We start from the raw sequence: 21483 nt of genomic DNA on the forward strand, positions 1-21483 counted from the left end.
GTAATCCTTTGGATGCATAGTAGGCTCTGTGCAGGTGGTAAAATCTGGGCAGGAATACCAGAATGTCAATGATCAGGACTGGAACTGCCCAGTCTGCCCTCGCTTTGCTGATGTAGCCAGAAGGTGAGCCTATGATAATGAGAAAGGCACCAATCAAAAAAGAGCACAGTGGCAAGTGCAGTGGCCTTATAAGGGATCTTAGGAGGGCTTTTCTTAAACTGGAGGTCAGTGTAGCCATCATCTGTGCAGGAGAGCCTTGAAAATATCACTTTACTACTGGAGATTCCAGCCAGGTTGATGTGGGAGGGCATCATAACACACTGACACAGCTACAGTTGGAGTGCCATGCCAGGCTGCCAGTGGCGAGACTTTGCTCACAGTTGGCAGCAGAGGCACCCAAAGCTGTGCCACCTAACTGCCACCCAGCCCACCCCACCAAGGACCAGTGCCCTGGAAGTCTGCTTGACCTCTTTTAGAATCTGTTTCCTTATCTGTGAAAGGGGACAATGCTGATACCACCTCAAGGGTTTTGTGAGAGATTGCAGAGATAATGTATGTAATGTGGCTCACAGTAATTGCTCAATAAATGGTAAATTAAAAATGGCAAGGGCAGTGAAGTAGCCAGCAAAAAAGTGGTTGAAGTGATGCACCATGGCACCTACACTGGGTAAGGATCGAAGCCATGAGGTGATAATGAGCTGGAGAATGGGAGAAATCAAAGGATGGGAGATCTTGATGAGAGTGAAAAATGTTTGGCTGTGAAATGAGTCCTTGATCAAAAATTTTTTTAAAAAAGAAAGAGAATGAGGAGTGGGTATTCTGAGAACCAAGAAGTAACTGGAGTAGGAGGTTGTAGCCAGAGATTAGGCTAGTAGAGTTCAGGAATTCTAAAGTGGAGCAGCTCCATGCCTATTGGGTGGTCTAGGAAACTAACGGCTAGTAATGACATAGAAAGTGGCATGTGGTCAGAGGTTGTTGAAGTAGAGGAGCTCAAAGGGCAGTGAGGCTAGCATGTTGGATGAGTCATCCACAGACACTGATGTTGCTTACATGATGGCAGGGGTTGAAATGGAGAGGAAAATGGAGCCAGTGCCAAAGCCAAGGTCCATCCTAATTAACGGAAGGCAGTCATTTATTTCACAAATATTTACTGAGCTTTTACTAGATGTCAGGACGTAACAAGACAGACAAGAATCATGCCATCATGGAGTTTACAGTCTAACAGGAGTAATAACAGACATTAATAATCCTACCTATAAATAGAAAGCTGTAAACTGTGATAAGAGCTATGAATGGGCCAGGCGAGTTGGCTCACGCACGTAATCCCAAAACTTTGGGAGCCTGAGGTGGATGTATTACAAGGTCAGGAGTTTGAGACCAGCCTGGCCAAGATGGTGAAACCCTGTCTCTACCAAAAATACAAAAATTACCTGGGCATGGTGGCATGCGCCTTTAATCCTAGCTACTCGGGAGGCTGAGGCAGGAGAATCGCTTGAACCCAAAAGGCGGAGGTTGCAGTGAGCCAAGATCACGCCATTGCACTCCAGCCTGGGCAACAAAAGTGAAACTCCCTCAAAAAAAAAAAAGCTATGAATGAAAAATAAGGGTTCTGTAAGTGTTATAACAGAGGAACCTAACCCTGTCTGGAAAGTTAGGGGAGGCTTCCCTGAAGAAGTGAGGACTGAAAGATAAGTTAGGGTAGATGAAGGTGGATGGTGGCTAGGTGGAAGACGTGTTCCAGGTAGAGGAAACAGCATGTGCAAAGACCTGAAGCTAGAACATGTATAGTAATTTGAAGAACTGAAAGATATCTCCTATGACTAGAGCATATTAAGTAATACTCTAGCCATAGGAGAGTAATATGAGCTGAGGCTGGGTGGCAGGCTCCCTTAAGGATTTGGGGCTTTATACTATGAGCATTGGTAATATTTGGATGACATGATCATATTTTAAAAATAATCAGGCCAGGCATGATGGCTTGCACCAGTAATCCTAGCACTTTGGAAGGCCAAAGTTGGTGGGTCACTTAAGCCCAGGAGTTTGAGACCACCCTGGGCAACCTGGACAAACCCCATCTTTACAAAAAATATAAAAAATTAGCCAGGCATGGTGGCGCATGCCTGTGATTCCAGCTACTCGGGAAGCTGAGGTGGGAGAATCACCTGAGCCTGGGGAAGTCGAGGCTGCAGTGAGCTGTGATCATGCCACTGCACTCCAGCCTGGGTGACAGAGTGAGACCCTGTCTCAAAGAAAAAAATCAAACACATAAGTATATAGGGTAAATAGTGAAAGGCCAGTTTATGTGTATGTTACTATAGGGGAGTATGTGTGTATGTGTATGTGTATTTGTATACATAAAATATACATGTATAATATGTAAACACATATAATAGATGTATACATATATAATATATAAAAATGATACATACCATTTCACCACTTTAAAGAATGTTAAATATACCATGGTTATATTTCAGTGTCCATACATAGACATCCAACTCATTCTTTTAAAAAAAAAAATTTATTACTAATACAAATAGAGATGGGGTGTCACCATTTTGCCTAGGCTAATCTCAAACTCCTGGGCTCAACCAATCCTTCCTCCTCAGACTCCCAAAGTGCTGGGATTATAGGTGTGAGTCACCAAGCCTGGCCCAACTCATTCTTAAGAGTTGCAAAGTATTCTATGTTATTAATGTATGATGACTTGTTTAACTATTGCCCTATTGATGGACATTTAAGTTGTCTCTAATTATATATTATTTTGCAGTGTGCACTGTTCACAATAGCAAAGACATGGAATCAGCCTAAATGCCCATCAATGATAGACTGGATAAAGAAAATGTGATACATATACATGATGGGATGCTATGCAGCCAAAAAAAAAGGAATGAGATCATGTCCTTTGTAGGAACATGACACAGCTGGAGGTCATTATCCTTAACAAATTAAGGCAGGAACAGAAAAACAAATACCGCGTGTTCACATTTAAAAGTGGGAACTAAATAATGAGAACCAATGGGCAGAAAGAGGGGAGCAAGAGACAGTGGGGACTACCTGAAGGAGAAGGATAGGAAGAGGGAGAGGATCAGGAAAAATAACTATCAGGTACTATGCTTAGTACCTGGATAACAAAATAATCTAAACCAAACGCCTGTGACACGAGCTTACCTATATAACAAACTTGCACTGCACATGTACCCCAAACCTAAAATAAAAGTTTAACAAAATTGCAATATGCCATTCTGTAAATTTTTTTCTCTAATATTATGCTTCAAATTTTATTTTTAAAATTACACTAGGAATACACAAGGAATTACGTGAGGAATATATGAATATATTCTTATAAAAATTGTAAAAATATAGAAATGTGTAACAATGAGAGTAAATGCTTATACAGGCCTTATTACTTATATAAGTAAATGCTTATTACTGTGCCCAACATCACTCTAAATGCTTTAAAGAGATTAGTACGTTTACTCTTTACAACAATCCATGAAATAGGTACTGTTATTTTTTTCCATTTTACAGATAGGGACACTGAGGGCACAAAGAGGTCATGTAACTTGCATGTGGTCATATAGTTAATTATTGTTGGAGCTGGGCTCTTAATCACCTCATTATTTTCCTTCACCTCTACCCAGTTTAGTGCCTTACCTCAAATGTGACAACTGTTCTTTGTTTCATTTGCAATTTTATCTACCTATATAAAACACATGCAAAATATTTATATTTTTGGTGCGTTGGTTTTCTTTTTATGTAATAGGTTAATACTGTGTTATCTTGCAACTACCTTTTTTCACTTAACCATGTGTCTTTGACTTTTTCCATGTCTTTATTTTTAAATTAATAATATATAAGCATATTTTTGTGGTAAAAGATCAAAATAATACACAGGTATAGAGAGAGTAAATCTTCAGACTTCCCTTTCCTGCCTGCTCTCTGACATCTCACCAAAAAAAACCCCCAAAAAACCCCCAATAAACAACCAACTGTCCACAGTTTGGTGAGTGTCCTTACAATCTTCTTTCCATGCATTTTGTGTGAATAAATAAGTATTTATATATATATTTACATAACAGGATTCATTCATATTGTTACATAGCCTTTTAATTTCTTATTTATTGATTTAATTACACACATGATACTTGAATACATTTTTCTTTTGAAAGACTAGAGCACTACAGGGAAGTTGAACACTTCCTTTGATCATCACTGACTTCCTCTCTACCTCTTCTGTCCCTAATCACTGTTTGACTTTCTCCTGAAACTTCTTTTTTTTAAATTATATTTTAAGTTCTAGGGTACATGTGCACAATGTGCAGGTTTGTTACATAGGTATACATGTGCCATGTTGGTTTGCTGCACCCATTAACTCGTCATTTACATTAGGTATTTCTCCTAATGCTATCCCTCCCCCTGCCTCCCACCCCATGACAGGCCCCTGTGTGTGATGTTCCCCGCACTGTGTCCAAGTGGTCTCACTGTTCAGTTCCCACCTATGAGTGAGAACATGTGGTGTTTGGTTTTCTGTCCTTGCGATAGTTTGCTGAGAATGATGGTTTCCAGCTTCATCCATGTCCCTACAAAGGACATGAACTCATTTTTTTATGGCTGCATAGTATTCCATGGTATATATGTGCCACATTTTCTTAACCCAGTCTATCATTGATGGACGTTTGGGTTGGTTCCAAGTCTTTGCTATGGTGAATGGTGCTGCAGTAAACATATGTGTGCATGTGTCTTTATAGTAGCATGATTTATAATCCTTTGGGTATATACCCAGTAATGTGATTGCTGGGTCAAATGGTATTTCTAGTTCTAGATCCTTGAGGAATCATCACACTGTCTTCCACAATGGTTGAACTAGTTTACACTCCCACCAACAGTGTAAAAGCATTCTTATTTCTCCACATCCTCTCCAGCATCTGTTTTTTCCTGACTTTTTAATGATCGCCATTCTAGCTGGTGTGAGATGGAATATCATTGTGGTTTTGATTTGCATTTCTCTGATGACCAGTGATGATGAGCATCTTTTCATGTGTCTGTTGGCTGCATAAATGTCTTCTTTTGAGAAATGTCTGTTCATATCCTTTGCCCACTTTTTGATAGTGTTGTTTGTTTTTTTTCTTGTAAATTTGTTTAAGTTCTTTGTAGATTCTGGATACTAGCCCTTTGTCAGATGGGTAGATTGCAAAAGTTTACTCCCATTCTGTAGGTTGCCTGCTCACCCTGATGGTAGTTTATTTAGCTGTGTAGAAGCTCTTAAGTTTAATTAGATCCCATTTGTCAATTTTGGCTTTTGTTGCCATTGCTTTTGGTGTTTTAGTCATGAAGTCCTTGCTCATGCCTATGTCCTGAATGGTATTGCCTAGGTTTTCTTCTAGGGTGTTTTATGGTTTTAGGTCTAACATTTAGGTCTTTAATCCATCCTCAATTAATTTTTGTATAAGGTGTAAGGAAGGGATCCAGTTTCAGCTTTCTACATGTGGCTAGCCAGTTTTCCCAACACCGTTTATTAAATAGGGAATCCTTTCCCCATTTCTTGTTTTTGTCAAGTTTGTCAAAGATCAGATGGTTGTAGATGTGTGGTATTATTTCTGAGGCCTCTGTTCTGTTCCATTGGTCTATCTCTCTGTTTTGGTACCAGCACCATGCTATTTTGGTTACTGTAGCCTTGTAGTATAGTTTTAAGTTGTGTAGTGTGATGCCTCCAGCTTTGTTCTTTTGGCTTAGGATTGTCTTGGCAATGCAGGCTCTTTTTTTGGTTCCATATGAACTTTAAAGTAGTTTTTTCCAATTCTGTGAAGAAAGTCATTGGTACCTTGAAGGAGATGGCATTGAATCTATAAATTACCTTGAGCAGTATGGCCATTTTCATGATATTGATCCTTCCTATCCGTAAGCATGGAATGTTCTTCCATTTGTTTGTATCCTCTTTTATTTTGTTGAGCAGTGGTTTCTAGTTCTCCTTGAAGAGGTCCTTCACTTCCCTTGTAAATTGGATTCCTAGGTATTTTATTCTCTTTGTAGCAAATGTGAATGCGAGTTCACTCATGATTTGGCTGTTTGTCTGTTGTTGGTGTATAGGAATGCTTGTGATTTTTGCACATTGATTTTGTATCCTGAGACTGCTGAAGTTGCTTATCAGCTTAAGGAGATTTTAGGCTGAGATGATGGGGTTTTCTAAATATACAATCATGTCATCTGCAAACAGCGACACAAAGGGGCTGCTTCCAGCTTTTGCCCATTCAGTATGATATTGGCTGTGGGTTTGTCATAAATAGCTCTCAATATTTTAAGATACGTCCCATCAATACCTAGTTTATTGAGAGTTTTTAGCATGAAGTGCTGTTGAATTTTGTCGAAGGCCTTTTCTGCATCTATTGACGTAATCATATGGTTTTTGTCATGGGTTCTCTGTATGTGATGGATTATGTTTATTGATTTGCGTATGTTGAAGCAGCCTTGCATCCCAGGGATGAAGCCCACTTGATCATGGTGGATAAGCTTTTTAATGTGCTGCTGGATTCGGTTTGCCAGTATTTTATTGAGGATTTTTGCATCAATTTTCACTAGGGATAGTGGTCTAAAATTCTCTTTTTTCGTTGTGTCTCTGCCAGGCTTTGGTATCAGGATGATGTTGGCCTCATAAAATCAGTTAGGGAGGATTCCCTTTTTTTCTATTGGTTGGAATAGTTTCAGAAGGAATGGTACCAGCTCCTCTTTGTACTTGTGGTAGAATTTGGCTGTGAATCCATCTGGTCCTGGATTTTTTTTGGTTGGTAGGCTATTAGTTATTGCCTCAATTTCAGAGCCTGTTATTGGTCTATTCAGAGATTCAACTTCTTCCTGATTTCATCTTGGGAGGGTGTATGTGTCGAAGAATTTCTCAATTTCTTCTAGATTTTCTAGTTTATTTGCATAGAGGTGTTTATAGTATTCTCTGATGGTAGTTTGTATTTCTGTAGGATCGGTGGTGATATCCCCTTTATCATTTTTTATTGCCTCTATTTGATTCTTCTCTCTTTTCTTCTTTATTAGTCTTGCTAGCAGTCTATCAATTTTGTTGATCTTTTCAAAAAACCAGCTCCTGGATTCATTGATTTTTTGAAGGGTTTTTTTTGTGTCTGTATCTCATTCAGTTCTGCTCTGATCTTAGTTATTTCTTGCCTTCTGCTGACTTTTGAATGTGTTTGCTCTTGCTTCTCTAGTTCTTTTAATCTTAATGTTAGGGTGTTGATTTTAGATCTTTCCTGCTTTCTCTTGTGGGCATTTAGTGCTATAAATTTCCCTCTACACACTGCTTTAAATGTGTCCCAGAGATTCTGGCATGTTGTGTCTTTGTTCTCATTGGTTTCAAAGAACTTCTTTATTTCTGCCTTCGTGTTGTTATTTACCCAGCAGTCATTCAGGAGCAGGTTGTTCAGTTTCCATGTAGTTGTGTGGTTTTGAGTGCGTTTCTTAATCCTGAGCTCTAATTTGATTGCACTGTGGTCTGAGAGACAGTTTGTTGTGATTTCTATTCTTTTACATTTGCTGAGGAGTGCTTTACTTCCAGCTATGTGGTCAATTTTAGAATAAGTGCAATACGTTGCTGAGAAGAATGTATTGCTGGTTGGTTTGGGGTGGAGAGTTCTGTAGATGTCTATTAGGTCTGCTTGGTGCAGAGCTAAGTTCAAGTCCTGTATATCCTTGTTAAACATCTGTCTCATTGATCTGTCTAATATTGACAGTGGGGTGTTAAAGTCTCCCATATTATTGTGTGGGAGTCTAAGTTTCTTTGCACATCTCTAAGGACTTGCTTTATGAATCTGGGTGCTCCTGTATTGGGTGCATATATATTTAGGACAGTTAGCTCTTCTTGTTGAATTTATCCCTTTACCATTATGTAATGGCTTTCTTAGTCTCTTTTGATCTTTGTTGGTTTAAAGTCTGTTTTATCAGAGACTAGGATTGCAACTCCCGCTTTTTTTTTTTTTTTTTTTTTGCTTTCCGTTTGCTTGGTAGATCTTCCTCCATCCCTTTATTTTGAGCCTATGTGTGTCTCTGCACTTGAGATGGGTCTCCTGAATACAGCACACAGATGGGTCTTGACTCTTTATCCAATTTGCCAGTCTGTGTCTTTTAATTGGGGTATTCAGCCCGTTTATATTTAAGGTTAATATTATGTGTGTATTTGATCCTGTCATTATGATGTTAGCTGGTTATTTTGCCCGTTAGTTGATGCAGTTTCTTCCTAGCCTCGATGGTCTTTAGAATTTGGCATGTTTTTGCAGTGACTGGTACCGGTTGTTCCTTTCCATGTTTAGTGCTTCCTTCAGGAGCTCTCATAAGGCAGGCCTGGTGGCGACAAAATCTCTCAGCATTTGCTTGTCTGTAAAGGATTTTATTTCTCCTTCAATTATGAAGCTTAGTTTGCCTGGATATGAAATTCTAGGTTGAATATTCTTTTCTTTAAGAATGTTGAATATTGGCCCCCACTCTCTTCTGGCTTGTAGAGTTTCCGCTGAGAGATCTGCTGTTAGTCTGATGGGCTTCCCTTTGTGGGTAACCCGTCCTTTCTCTTTGGCTGCCCGTAACATTTCTTCCTTCATTTCAACCTTGATGAATCTGACAATTATGTGTCTTGGGGTTGCTCTTCTCGAGGAGTGTCTTTGTGATGTTCTTTGTATTTCCTGAGTTTGAATGTTGGCCTGCCTTGCTAGGTTGGGGAAGTTCTCCTGCATAATATCCTGCAGAGTGTTTTCCAACTTGGTTCCATTCTCCCCATCACTTTCAGGTACACCAATCAGACGTAGATTTGGTCTTTTCACATAGTCCCATATTTCTTGGTGGCTTTGTTTGTTTCTTTTTACTCTTTTTTCTCTAAACTTCTCCTCCTGCTTTATTTCATTAATTTGATCTTTAATCACGGATACTCTCTCTTCCACTTGATCGAATTGGCTATTGAAGCTTGTGCACGCATCATGTAGTTCTCGTGCCGTGGTTTTCAGCTCCTTCAGGTCATTTAAAGTCTTCTCTGCACTGTTTATTCTAGTTAGCCATTCGTCAAATCTTTTTTCAAGGCTTTTAGCTTCCTTGCGATGGGTTTGAACATCCTCCTTTAGCTCAGAGAAGTTTGTTGTTACCAACCTTCTGAAGCCTACTTCTGTCAACTCGTCAAAGTCATTCTCCATCCAGCTTTGTTCCATTGCTGGTGAGGAGCTGTGATCCTTTGGAGGAGAAGAGGCACTCTGGTTTTTAGAAGTTTCAGCTTTTCTGCTCTGGTTTCTCCCCATCTTTGTGGTTTTATCTACCTTTGGTCTTTGATGATGGTGACCTACGGATGGGGTTTTGGTGTGGATGTCCTTTTTGTTGATGTTGATGCTATTCCTGTTTGTTAGTTTTCCTTATAACAGTCAGGTCCCTCAGCTGCAGGTCTGTTGGAGTTTGCTGGAGGTACACTCCAGGCCCTGTTTTCCTGGGTATCACCAGTGGAGGCTGCAGAACAGCAAATATTGCTGCCTGATCCTTCCTCTGGAAGCTTCATCCCAGAGGGGCACCTGCCTGTATGAGGTGTCAGTTGGCCCCTACTTGGAGGGGTCTCCTCGTTAGGCTACACGGGGTTCAGGGACCCACTTGAGGAGGCAGTCTGTCTGTTCTCAGAGCTCAAACACCATGCTGGGAGAGCCACTGCTCTCTTCAGAGCTGTCAGACAGGGACGTTTAAGTCTGCAGGAGTTTCTGCTGCTTTTTGTTCAGCTATGCCCTGCCACCAGAGGTGGGGTCTACAGAGGCAGCAGGCCTTGCAGAGCTGCGGTGGGCTCCATCCAGTTTGAGCTTCCCCAGCCACTTTGTTTACCTACTCAAGCCTCAGCTATGGTGGACTCCCCTCCCCCTGCCAGGCTGCTGCCTTGCGGGTCAATCTCAGACTGCTGTGCTAGCAGCGAGCAAGGCTCCGTGGGCATGGGACCCACCGAGCCAGACACAGGATATAATCTCCTGATGTGCCATTTGCTAAGACCATTGGTAAAGCACAGTATTTGGGTGGGAGTGTCCCGATTTTCCAGGTACAGTCTGTCACGACATCCCTTGGCTAGGAAAGGGAAATCCCCCCACCCGTTGTGCTTCCTGGGTGAAGCAATGCCTTGCCCTGCTTTGGCTGGCCCTCTGTGGGCTGCATCCACTGTCCAACCAGTCCAATGAGATGAATCAGGTACCTCAGCTGGAAATGCAGAAATCCCGTCTTCTGCGTTGATTACACTGGGAGCTGCAGACTGTAGCTGTTCCTATTCAGCCATCTTGGAACGGAATCTCTCCTGCATCTTTTTTTTATTCATTCGCAAGCATTTACAAACACGTCTGCATGTGTAGGGAATATATAATATTATTTAGTGGCCTTAAAAATATGAATTGTGTTATGCTATATGTATTGTTTTGCTATTTGCTACTTTCACCCAACATAATGTCTGACAGCTTTTCATGTTAATACATATAAATCTACCATTTTCCTTGTTGCATAGTATTCTACTATGAATACTAAGATAAACACTAGGATATTCTACTAGAATAAATAATTTCTGTAGCCATTTCCCCATTGACATGGTTATTTCTAAATTTTTGCTAATGTAAAACCTGCTGTAATGAATATCTTATATGCCCCTCTTTTCTTTTCTCCACTGACTTTTAAATACTACTTTTAATCAATATTAGATTCTTATTAATACTTGGGTTTGTTTCAGGATTCTCTATTTGGTTCTGTTGATCCATGTATTTATACATGCATCTACACCTTTCATTTTTATATTTTTGTAATGTGTTTTCATTTTATATTCACTTTTCATTTTTATATTTTTATAATACTTTACATTTTTATATTTTTATAATATGTTTGTTATCTGGCATTGAAAGAGCTTCCTTTCATTTTTGTGGTTATTTTTACATATTTACTATTTCAATGAATTTTAAATGCAGATTATCATACCCATGTAGGATCTTACTAGCATTTTTATTTGGTATTTCACTGAGTTTACAGATTTAACCAGGGAGAGTTAGCATCTTTACATGAATGAGTCTTTATATGAATAAACATGGTATGGCTTTCCACTTATCCAAATTTTTAAGTCCTTTAGTAATGCTTCATAATTTTCTCTGTAAATATTTTGAACATATCTTGTTTGCTTTATTTCTAGATACTACATTTTTGTTGCTACCTTCAATAGAACTTTTTCTTTCATTTTATAATTACTATAGGAGTATAAGAAAGCTATTGATTTTTATATGTTGTCTTTTGCCAGCAACTTTACTAACAAATTCTCTTTTCTTTCTAATCGATTTTTTGTTGATTCTATTGGATTTTCTTGGTAGGAAAACAGATTATTACAAATACTGATAGTTTTGTCTCTGTCTTTAGCCTGGATACCATGTGTACATTTTGCGTTTTAATGCATTGGCTAGGACCTCTGATTTAAATTTGAATCATAGCAATATCAGGTATCTTTATTTTTTCCTTCCATTTAATGGGAATGCTTCTAAAATTTCATCAAGTATTATGTTTGCTGTGGGTGTCTGGCAGTTACCCTTTATTAAGTCAAATAAACTCTCTTGAATTTCTACCTTTTAGAGGCTTTTTAAAAACAAGAATGGTCACGCCTCTAATCTAGCAATTTGGGAGGCCAAGGAGAGTAGATTGCTTGAGTCCAGGAGTTTGAGACCAGCCTGCACAACATGGCAAAACCTCATCCTTACAAAATAATAATAATAATAAATTAGCGAGGTGTGGTGGCATGTGCCTATACAGAGTCCCAGCTACTCGGTGAGGGCTGAGATAGTAAGATTGCTTGAGCCTGGGAAGGTCGAGACTTCAGTGAGCTGTGACTGCACCACTGTACTCCAGCCTGGGCGACAGAGTGAGACCCTGTCTCAAAAAAAATAAATAAATAAATAAAAGAAACCAAGAAGGGATGAAAAAGCAAAGCTTTATCCATTGTTTTTTCACCTATAAGTAGGACATATAGCTTTTTCCCTTTACATTATTAATGCATAAAATTGCATTGATAGCTTTAAAAATTTTTTATTAAAATTTCCAAATGTACATAACAGTAGAATGTACAATAAAACCCCGTACGTACTCATAACTCAGCTTCAATAGCCATCAACATCTTGCCATACTTGTTTCAACTATGATCTTCCCCTCTTTTATGCTGGAATATTTTAGGCTAATCAGGAATATCATATAATTTCACTCCTAAATATTTCAGTATGCATAGCAAAAGAATTATAGCAAAAAGAACATCTTCTCATATAGTCACAATGCCATTATCACACTAATACCCAGTGAATAAACTGATTTTTCTAATTGTCTGAAAATGTTTTTGCCATTGAGGTTTGTTGGAATTGGGATCCAATTGAGGTCACCTTATTATATTATATCTATTAAGTTTCTTTTAAAAATTTTATTTTTATTTATTTATTTATTTTTAATTTTAATTTTTATTTTTTGAGACAGAGTCTCACTCTGTCGCCCAGGCTGGAGTGCAGTGGCGCGATCTCGGCTCACTGCAAGCTCTGCCTCCCGGGTTCACGCCATTCTCCTGCCTCAGCCTCCGAGTAGCTGGGACTACAGGCGCCCGCCGCCACGCCCGGCTGATTTTTTGTATTTTTAATAGAGACGGGGTTTCACCGTGTTAGCCAGGATGGTTTGGATCTCCTGACCTTGTGATCCGCCCGCCTCGGCCTCCCAAATTGTTGGGATTACAGGCTTAAGCCACTGCGCCCAGCCTCTTTTAAAAATGTTAAAAGCTAAAACCAAGCAGTACCTCCTCTCTTTTATTGTAATGACATTGGCTTGTTGAAGAAACTTGGCATTTGTCCTCTAGACTGTCCCATATTCTGGATTCGGCTGATTACTTCCTTGAGGTGTTATTCTGCTTGTTTCTATATTCCCTGTTGTTTCTTGTAAACTGGAATGTAAAGCTAAAGACTTGATTAAACTGGATGGTGTGGCTCATACCTGTAATCTCAGCACTTTGGGAGGTACTTTGGGAGGTGGGCGGATCACTTGAGCCCAGGAGTTCAAGATCAGCTGGGACAATATGATGAAAACTTGTCTTAAAAAAAATGCAAAAATGAGCTGCTGTGGTGGCCTGCACCTATAGTCCCAGCTACTTGGGAGGCTGAGGTAGGAGAATCACGTGAGCCTGGGGAGGTCAAGGCTGCAGTGGGCAGTGATCATGCTACTGCAGTCCAGCTGGTCAACGGAGTGAGACCTTGTCTCAAAAAAAGAAAAAAAAAGACTTGATTGATTCAGGTTTTTATAATTATTATTTGGCAAGCATATCTCATGGTTGTTACTATGTACTTCCTTTTATGTAATTTGCAGTTGTCTCACTTTTAGTAATACTAAAAGTGGATTGAGGTGGTGATAGTCTGATCCCTTCATTGTAAAGTTCTCCATCATCCTTTCACCTTTTGCATTGCTTTACCATTTATTTCATAATTGTTATTCGAATCAATTATTTCATTAGGGGTTTCAAAGTAATGATTTTCTAATTCTTTCATTCTTTCAGCATTCATCAGCTAGAATTCCTCTGTAAGAAGAACTATCCCTCATCTACTAGGGTTATTTGGTAAGCCTAAAATACAGTTTCTATGGGAAAGACAGGGTAAATTCTTAACTCTTTCCCTTTAATTGCCAGTTTTCCAAGTAAGGAGTTAGTGCCCTGTTCCACGTTGACACATCTTTAAATGTTAAACCTTCCCTGCAGTCCTAGGATTAGCCTATTGGGGCATAATGTATCTTTTTAAATCTACTGCCAGGCCCCGGTGTGTGATGTTCCCCTCCCTGTGTCCATGTGTTCTCGTTGTTCAGCTCCCATTATGAGTGAGAACATGCGGTGTTTGGTTTTCTGTTCCTGTGTTTGTTTGCTGAGAATGATGGTTTCCAGCTTCATCCATGTCCCTGCAAAGGACACGAACTCATTCTTTTTATGGCTGTATAGTATTCCATGTGTATATGTGCCACATTTTCCACATGTGTATATGTGCCACATTTTCTTTATCCAGTCTATCATTGATGGGCATTTGGGTTGGTTCCAAATCTATGCTATTGTAAATGGTGCTGCAATAAACATATGTGTGCATCCATCTTTATAGTAGAATGATTTATAATACTTTGGGTATATATCCAGTAATGGGATTGCTGGGTCAAATGGTATTTCTGGTTCTAGATCCTTGAGGAATCACCACACTGTCTTCCACAATGGTCGAACTGATTTACACTCCCATCAATAGTGTAAAAGCGTTCCTATTTCTCCACATCCTCTCCAGCATCTGTTGTTTCCTGACTTTTTAATTATCGTCATTCTAGTATGAGATGGTATCTCACTGTGGTTTTGATTTACATTTTTCTGATGACCAGTGATAATGAGCTTATTTTCATATGTTTGATGGCTGCATAAATGTCTTCTTTTGAGAAGTGTCTGTTCATATCCTTTGCCCACTTTTTGAAGGGGTTGTTTTTTTCTTGTACATTTTTAAGAAATGTTTTACAAGTTTAAGTTCTTGTAGATTCTGAATATTAGATCTTTGTCAGATGGATAGGTTGCAAAAATGTTCTCCCATTCCATAGGTTGCCTCTTCACTCTGATGATAGTTTCTTTTGCTGTGCAGAAGCTCTTTAGTTTAAGTAGATCCCATTTGTCAATTTTGGCTTTTGTTGCCATTGCTTTTGGTGTTTTAGTCTTGAAGTGTTTGCCCTTGCCTGTGTCCTGAATGGTATTGCCTAGGTTTTCTTCTAGTGTTTATATGCTTTTTGGTTTTACATTTAAGTCTTTAATCCATCTTGAGTTAATTTTTGTATAAGGTGTATGGAAAGGGTCCAGTTTCAGCTTTCTACATATGGCTAGCCAGTTTTCCCAGCACCATTTATTAAATAGGGAATCCTTTCCCCATTGCTTGTTTTTGTCAGGTTTGTTGAAGATCAGATGATTGTAGATGTGTGGTCTTACTTCCGAGGTCTCTATTCTGTTCCATTGGTCTATATATCTGTTTTGGTACCAGTACCATGCAGCTTTGGTTACTGCAGCCTTGTAGTATAGTTTGAAGTTGTGTAGCCTGATGCCTCCTGCTCTGTTCTTTTTGCTTAGGATTGTCTTGGCTATACAGGCTCTTTTTTTGGCTCCATATGAAATTTAAAGTAGTTTTTTTCTAATTCTGCAAAGAAAGTAAATGGTAGCTTGATGGGAATAGCATTGAATCTATAAATTACTTTGGGCAGCATGGCTATTTTCATGATATTGATTTGTCCTATCCATGAGCATGGAATATTTTTCCATTTGTTTGTGTCCTCTCTTATTTTCTTGAGCAGTGGTTTGTAGTTCTCCTTGAAGAGGTCCTTCACGTCTATATTCCTAAGTGTTTTATTCTCTTTTTAGCAATTTGTGAATGGGAGTTCACTCATGATTTGGCTCTCTGCTTGTCTATTATTGGTGTATAGGAATGCTTGTGATTTTTGTACGTTGATTTTGTATTCTGAGACTTTGCTGAAGTTGCTTATCAGCTTAGGGAGTTTTTGGGCTGAGACAATGGGGTTTTCTAAATATATAGTCATGTCATCTGCAAGCAGAGACAATTTGACTTCCTCTTTTCCTAATTGAATACCCTTTATTTCTTTCTCTTGCCTGATTGCCCTGGTCAGAACTTCCAGTACTATGTTGAATAGGAGTGGTGAGAGAGGGCATGCTTGTCTTGTGCCTGTTTTCAAAGGGGCTGCTTCCAGCTTTTGCCCATTCAGTATGATATTGGCTATGGGTTTGTCATAAATATCTCTTATTATTTTGAGATATATTCCATCAATACCTAGTTTATTGAGAGTTTTTAGCAAGAAGGGATGTTGAATTTTATCAAAGGCCTTTTCTGCATCTGTTGAGATAATCGTGGTTTTTGTCATTGATTCTGTTTATGTGATGGGTTACATTCATTGATTTGCATATGTTGAACCAGGCTTGCATCCCAGGGATGAAACCGACTTGATTGTGATGGATAAGCTTCATGATGTGCTACTGGATTCAGTTTGCCAGTATTTTATTGAGGATTTTCGCATTGATCTTCACCAGGGATATTGGCCTGAAATTTTCTCTTTTTTGTTCTATCTCTGCCAGGTTTTGGTATTAGAATGATGCTGGCCTCATAAAATGAGTTATGGAGAAGTCTCTCTTTTTCTATTGTTTGGAATCGTTTCAGAAAGAATGGTACCAGCTCCTCTTTGTACCTCTGGTAGAATTCGGCTGTGAATTCGTCTGGTCCTGGGTTTCTTTTGGTTGGTAGGCTATTAATCATTGCCTCAATTTCAGAACTTGTTATTGGTCTATTCGGGGATTCGACTTCTTCCTGGTTCAGTCTTGGGAGGGTGTATATGTCCAGGAATTTATCCATTTCTTCCAGATTTTCTAGTTTATTTGCATAGAGGTGTTTATAGTACTCTCTGATGGTAGTTTGTATTTCTGTGGGATCAGTGGTGATATCCCCTTTATCATTTTTTATTGTGTCTATTTGATTCTTCTGTTTTCTTCTTTATTAGGCTGCCTAGTGGTTAATCTATTTTGTTAATCTTTTCAAAAAACCAGCTCCTGGATTCATTGATATTTTGAAGGGTTTTTTGTGTCTCTATCTCCTTCTCTTCTGCTCTGATCTTAGTTATTTCTTGTCTTCTGCTAGCTTTTAAATTTGTTTGATCTTGCTTATGTAGTTCTTTTTTTTTTTTTTTTTTTTTTAATGGAGTGTTGCTTTGTCCAGCCCAGGCTGGAGTGCAGTGGCATGATCTCGGCTCACTGCAAGCTCCACCTCCTGGGTTCATGCCATTCTCCTGCCTCAGCCTCCTGAGTAGCTGTGACTACAGGCGCCTGCCACCATGCCTGGCTAATTTTTTTGTACTTTCAATAGAGACGGGGTTTCACTGTGTTAGCGAGGATGGTCTCGATCTCCTGACCTCGTGATCTGCCTGCCTCAGCCTCCCAAAATGCTGGGATTACAGGCATGAGCCACCGCACCTGGCTGCTTCTCTAGTTCTTTTATTGTGATGTTCGGGTGTCGAATTCAGATCTTTCCAGCTTTCCAATGTGGGCGTTTAGTACTATAAATTTCCCTCTTAACACAGCTTTAGCTGTGTCCCAGAGATTCTGGTATGTTGTGTCTTTGTTCTCATTGGTTTCAAAGAACTTCTTTATTTCTGCCTTCGTGTTGTTATTTACCCAGCAGTCATTCAGGAGCAGGTTGTTCAGTTTCCATGTAGTTGTGTGGTTTTGAGTGCGTTTCTTAATCCTGAGCTCTAATTTGATTGCACTGTGGTCTGAGAGTTATGATTTCTATTCTTTTGCATTTGCTGAGAAGTGTTTTACTTCCAGTTACATGGTCGATTTTAGAATAAGTGCTATGTGGTGCTGAGAAGAATGTATATTCTGTTGGTTTGGGGTGGAGAGTTCTGTAGATGTCTATTAGGTCTGCTTGGTCCGGAGCTGAGTTCAAGTCCTGAATATCCTTGTTAATTTTCTGTCTCATTGATCTGTCTAATATTGACAGTGGGGTGTTAAAGTCTCCCACTATTATTGTGTGGGAGTCTAAGTTTTTTTGTAGTTCTCTAAGAACTTGTTTTATGAATCTGGGTGCTCCTATATTGGGTGCATATATATTTAGGATAGTTAGCTCTTCTTGTTGAATTGATCCCTTTACCCTTCTTTAATGCCCTTCTTTGTCTTTTTTGATCTTTGTTGGTTTAAAGTCTGTTTTATCAGAGACTAGGATTGCAACTCCTGCTTTTTTTTGCTTTCCGTTTGCTTGGTAAATATTCCTCCATCCCTTTATTTTGAGCCTCTGTGTGTCTTTGCACATGAGATGGGTCTCCTGAATACAGAACACCAATGGGTCTTGACTCTTTATTCAGTTTGCCAGTCTGTTAGCCCATTTACATTTAAGGTTAATATTGTTATGTGTGAATTTGATCCTGTCATTATAATGCTAGCTCTTTATTTTGCCTGTTAGTTGATGCAGTTTATTCCTAGCATCGATTGTCTTTACAATTTGGCATGTTTTTGCAGTGGCAGGTACCGGTTGTTCCTTTCCATATTTAGTACTTCCTTCGGGAGCTCTTTTAGGGCAGGCCTAGTGATGACAAAATCTCTCAGCATTTACTTGTCTGTAAAGGATTTCATTTCTCCTTCACTTATGAAGCTTAGTTTGGCTGGATATGAAATTCTGGGTTGAAAATTCTTTTCTTTAAGAATGTTGAATATTGGCCCCCACTCTCTTCTGCCTTGTAGGGTTTCTGCAGAGAGATCAGCTGTTAGTCTGATGGGCTTCCCTTTGTAGGTAACCTGACCTTTCTCTCTGGCTGCCCTTAACATTTTTTCCTTCATTTCAACCTTGGGGAATCTGATGATTATGTGTCTGGGGTTGCTCTTCTCGAAGAGTATCTTAATGGTGTTCTCTGTATTTCCTGAATTTGAATGTTGGCCTGTCTTGCTAGGTGGGGGAAGTTCTCTAGGATCATATCCTGAAGTGTGTTTTCCAACTTGGTTCCATTTTCCCCATCAGTTTCAGGGACCCCAATCAATCGTAGGTTTGGTCTTTTCACATAGTCCCATATTTCTTGGAGGTTTTGTTTGTTCTTTTTCATTCTTTTTTCTTTAATCTTGTCTTCACTCCTTATTTCAGTAAGTTGATCCTCAATCTCTGATATCCTCTCTTCTGCTTGATTGATTCAGCTATCGATACTTGTGTATGCTTCACGAAGTTCTCATGCTGTGTTTTTCAGCTCCATCAGATCATTTATGATTTTCTTGAAACTGGTTATTCTTGTTAGCAATTCCTGTAACCTTTTATCAAGGTTTTTAGCTTCCTAGCATTGGGTTAGATCATGCTCCTTTAGCTCAGAGGAGTTTGTTATTACCCACCTTCTGAAGCCTATTTCTGTCAGTTTGTCAATCTCATTCTCCATCCAGTTTTATGCCCTTGCTAGAGAGGAGTTGTGATCATTTGGAGGAGAAGAGGCATTCTGGTTTCTGGAATTCTCAGCATTTTTCACCAGTTTTTCCTCATCTTTGTGGATTTTTCTACCTTTGATCTTTGAGGTTGATAACCTTTGGATGGGGTTTTTGTGTGGGGGTCCTTTTTGTTGATGTTGATGCTTTTGCTTTCTGTTTGTTAGTTTTTCTTCTCACAGTCAGGCCTCTCTTCTGCAGGTCTGTTGCAGTTTGTGGGAGGTCCACTTCAGACCCTGTTCAACTGGGTATCACCAGTGGAGGCTGTAGAACAGCAGTATCACCAGTGGAGGCCACAGAACAGCAAAGATTGCTGCCTACTCCTTCCTCTGGAAGCTTCGTCCCAGAGGGACACAGGTCTGATGCCAGCCAGAGCTCTCCTGTATGAGGTGTCTGTTGATCCCTGTTGGGAGGCCTCTCCCAGTCAGGAGGCGTGGGCATCAGGGACCCACTTCAGGAGGCAGTTCTGTCCCTTAGCAGAGCTCGAGTGCTGTGCTGGAAGAATCCTCGTCAGGATCAGCTGCTCTCTTCAGAGACGGCAGGCAGGAAAGTTTAAGTCCACTCAAACTGCGCCCACATCCACCCCTTCCCTCAGGTGCTCAGGTGCTCTGTCCTAGGGAGATGGGAGTTTTATCTATAAGCCCCTTACTGGGGCTGTTGCCTTTACTTTAGAGATGCTCTGCCCCATGAGGAGGAATCTAGAGAAGCAGTCTGGCCACAGCCACTTTGCCACGTTGTGGTGAATTCCACCCAGCCCAAACCCCCCAGCCTCCTTAGCAGTGTCAGCAGAAAACCAAACACTAAAGCCTCAGTAATGGCGGACACCCCTCCCCGCACCAAGCTAGATCGTCCCAGGTTGACTTCAGACTGCTGTGCCAGCCGCGAGAATTTCAGCCAGTGGTTCTTAGCTTGCTGGGCTCCATGGGAGTGGGACCCGCTGAGAGAGACCACTTGGCTCCCTGGCTTCAGCCCCCTTTCCAGGAGAGTGAATGGTTCTGTCTCACTGAGGTTCCAGGCGCCACTGGGATATGGAAAAACTCCTGCAGCTAGCTTGGTGTCTGCCCAAACAGCTGCCCAGTTTTGTGCTTGAAACCCAGGGCCCTGGTGGTATAGGCACGTGAGGGAATCTCCTGATCTGCAGATTGCAAAAACCATGGGGAAAAACGTAGTATCCGGGCCGGGTAGCACAGTTCCTCATGGCTTCCCTTGGCTGGGGGAGGGAGGTCCCCTGGATTCTTGCATTTCCTGGGTGAGGCGATGCCCCACCCTGTTTTTGCTTGCACTCTGTGGGCTGCATCCACTGCCTAACCAGTCCCAGTGAGATGAACTGAGTAGCTCAGTTGGAAATGCAGAAATCACCTGCCTTGTGCGTTGGTCTCGCTGGTAGCTGCAGACCAGAGCTGTTCCTATTTGGCCATCTTGTCTGTACTCCAAAATTCCTTCTTGCTTGGGGGAGATTAGTCTTTGTTCTATTAAAGCCTTCAATTGATAGTATCAGGCCCACCCACATTATACCCTTTCATATTTTAATGTTAATTTGTGCCTTCTTTATTTTTGAAATCATACTTGCCAAAAACTTTTGTATTCTATTAGTCTTTTCAAATAAATATTATTTCCTCTTATCGATCTACTCCATGGTTCTATTATTGTTTGTTTTCTATTTCAGTAATTATTAATTTCATCTTAATTATTTTTATTTTTTATTTATTTTTCTTAATGTTTAATTTTTGCCAGTACATGGTAGGTGTATATTTTTATCTAGCACATGAGATATTTTGATACCGGCATGCAATGTTTAATAATCACATCAGATTAAATAGGGTATTCATTACCTCAAGCATTTATCCTTTATGTTACAATCCAATCATACTCTTTTAGTTATTTTAAAAAGTATAATTAAATTGCTATTGACTATAGTCAGCCTGTTGTGCTATCAAATACTAGATCTTATTCATTCTATCAATTTTTTTGTGCCCATTAACCACCTTCCCTTCCCAGACTCTGGTAACCATTCTTCTGCCTTCTATCTCCATGAATTCAATTGTTTTAATTTTTAGATACCACAATAAATGAGAACATGCGATGTTTGTCTTTCTGTGTCTGGCTTATTTCATTTAACATAATGACCTCCCGTTCCATCCATGTTGTTGCAAATGACAGGATCTCTTTTCTTTTTCGTGGCTGAATAGTAGGACTACATTGTGATGTGTACTACATTTTCTTTATCCATTTGTCTGTTAATGGACACTTAATGTTGCTTCCAAATCTTGGCTGTTGTGAACAGTGCTGCAATAAACATGAGAGTACAGATATCACTTTGATATACTGATTTCCTTTCTTTTGGGTATATACCAAGCAATTGGATTGCTAGATCATATGGTAGCTCTATTTTTGGACTTTTGAGGAACTTCCAAACTGTTTTTGTTAGTGGTACTAATTTACATTCCCATTGACAGTGTACGAGGATT

General features: G+C 39.9%; 1 long non-coding RNA gene across 2 annotated transcripts in view; it reads left to right on the forward strand.

Annotated features, from left to right (window-relative positions):
- Positions 1–20637, forward strand: part of LOC134760876 (uncharacterized) — a 24717-nt gene extending 4080 nt beyond the window's left edge. For both annotated transcript variants that reach the window (XR_010138930.1, XR_010138929.1), the window contains 2 exons: positions 13550–13609; positions 19217–20637. This is a non-coding gene — a long non-coding RNA (uncharacterized LOC134760876). The remainder of the gene's footprint in view (positions 1–13549; positions 13610–19216) is intronic.
- The last annotated feature ends 846 nt before the right edge of the window (positions 20638–21483 follow it).

Source organism: Pongo abelii, chromosome X (genome assembly GCF_028885655.2).
Source record: "Pongo abelii isolate AG06213 chromosome X, NHGRI_mPonAbe1-v2.0_pri, whole genome shotgun sequence".
NCBI lineage: Eukaryota > Metazoa > Chordata > Mammalia > Primates > Hominidae > Pongo > Pongo abelii.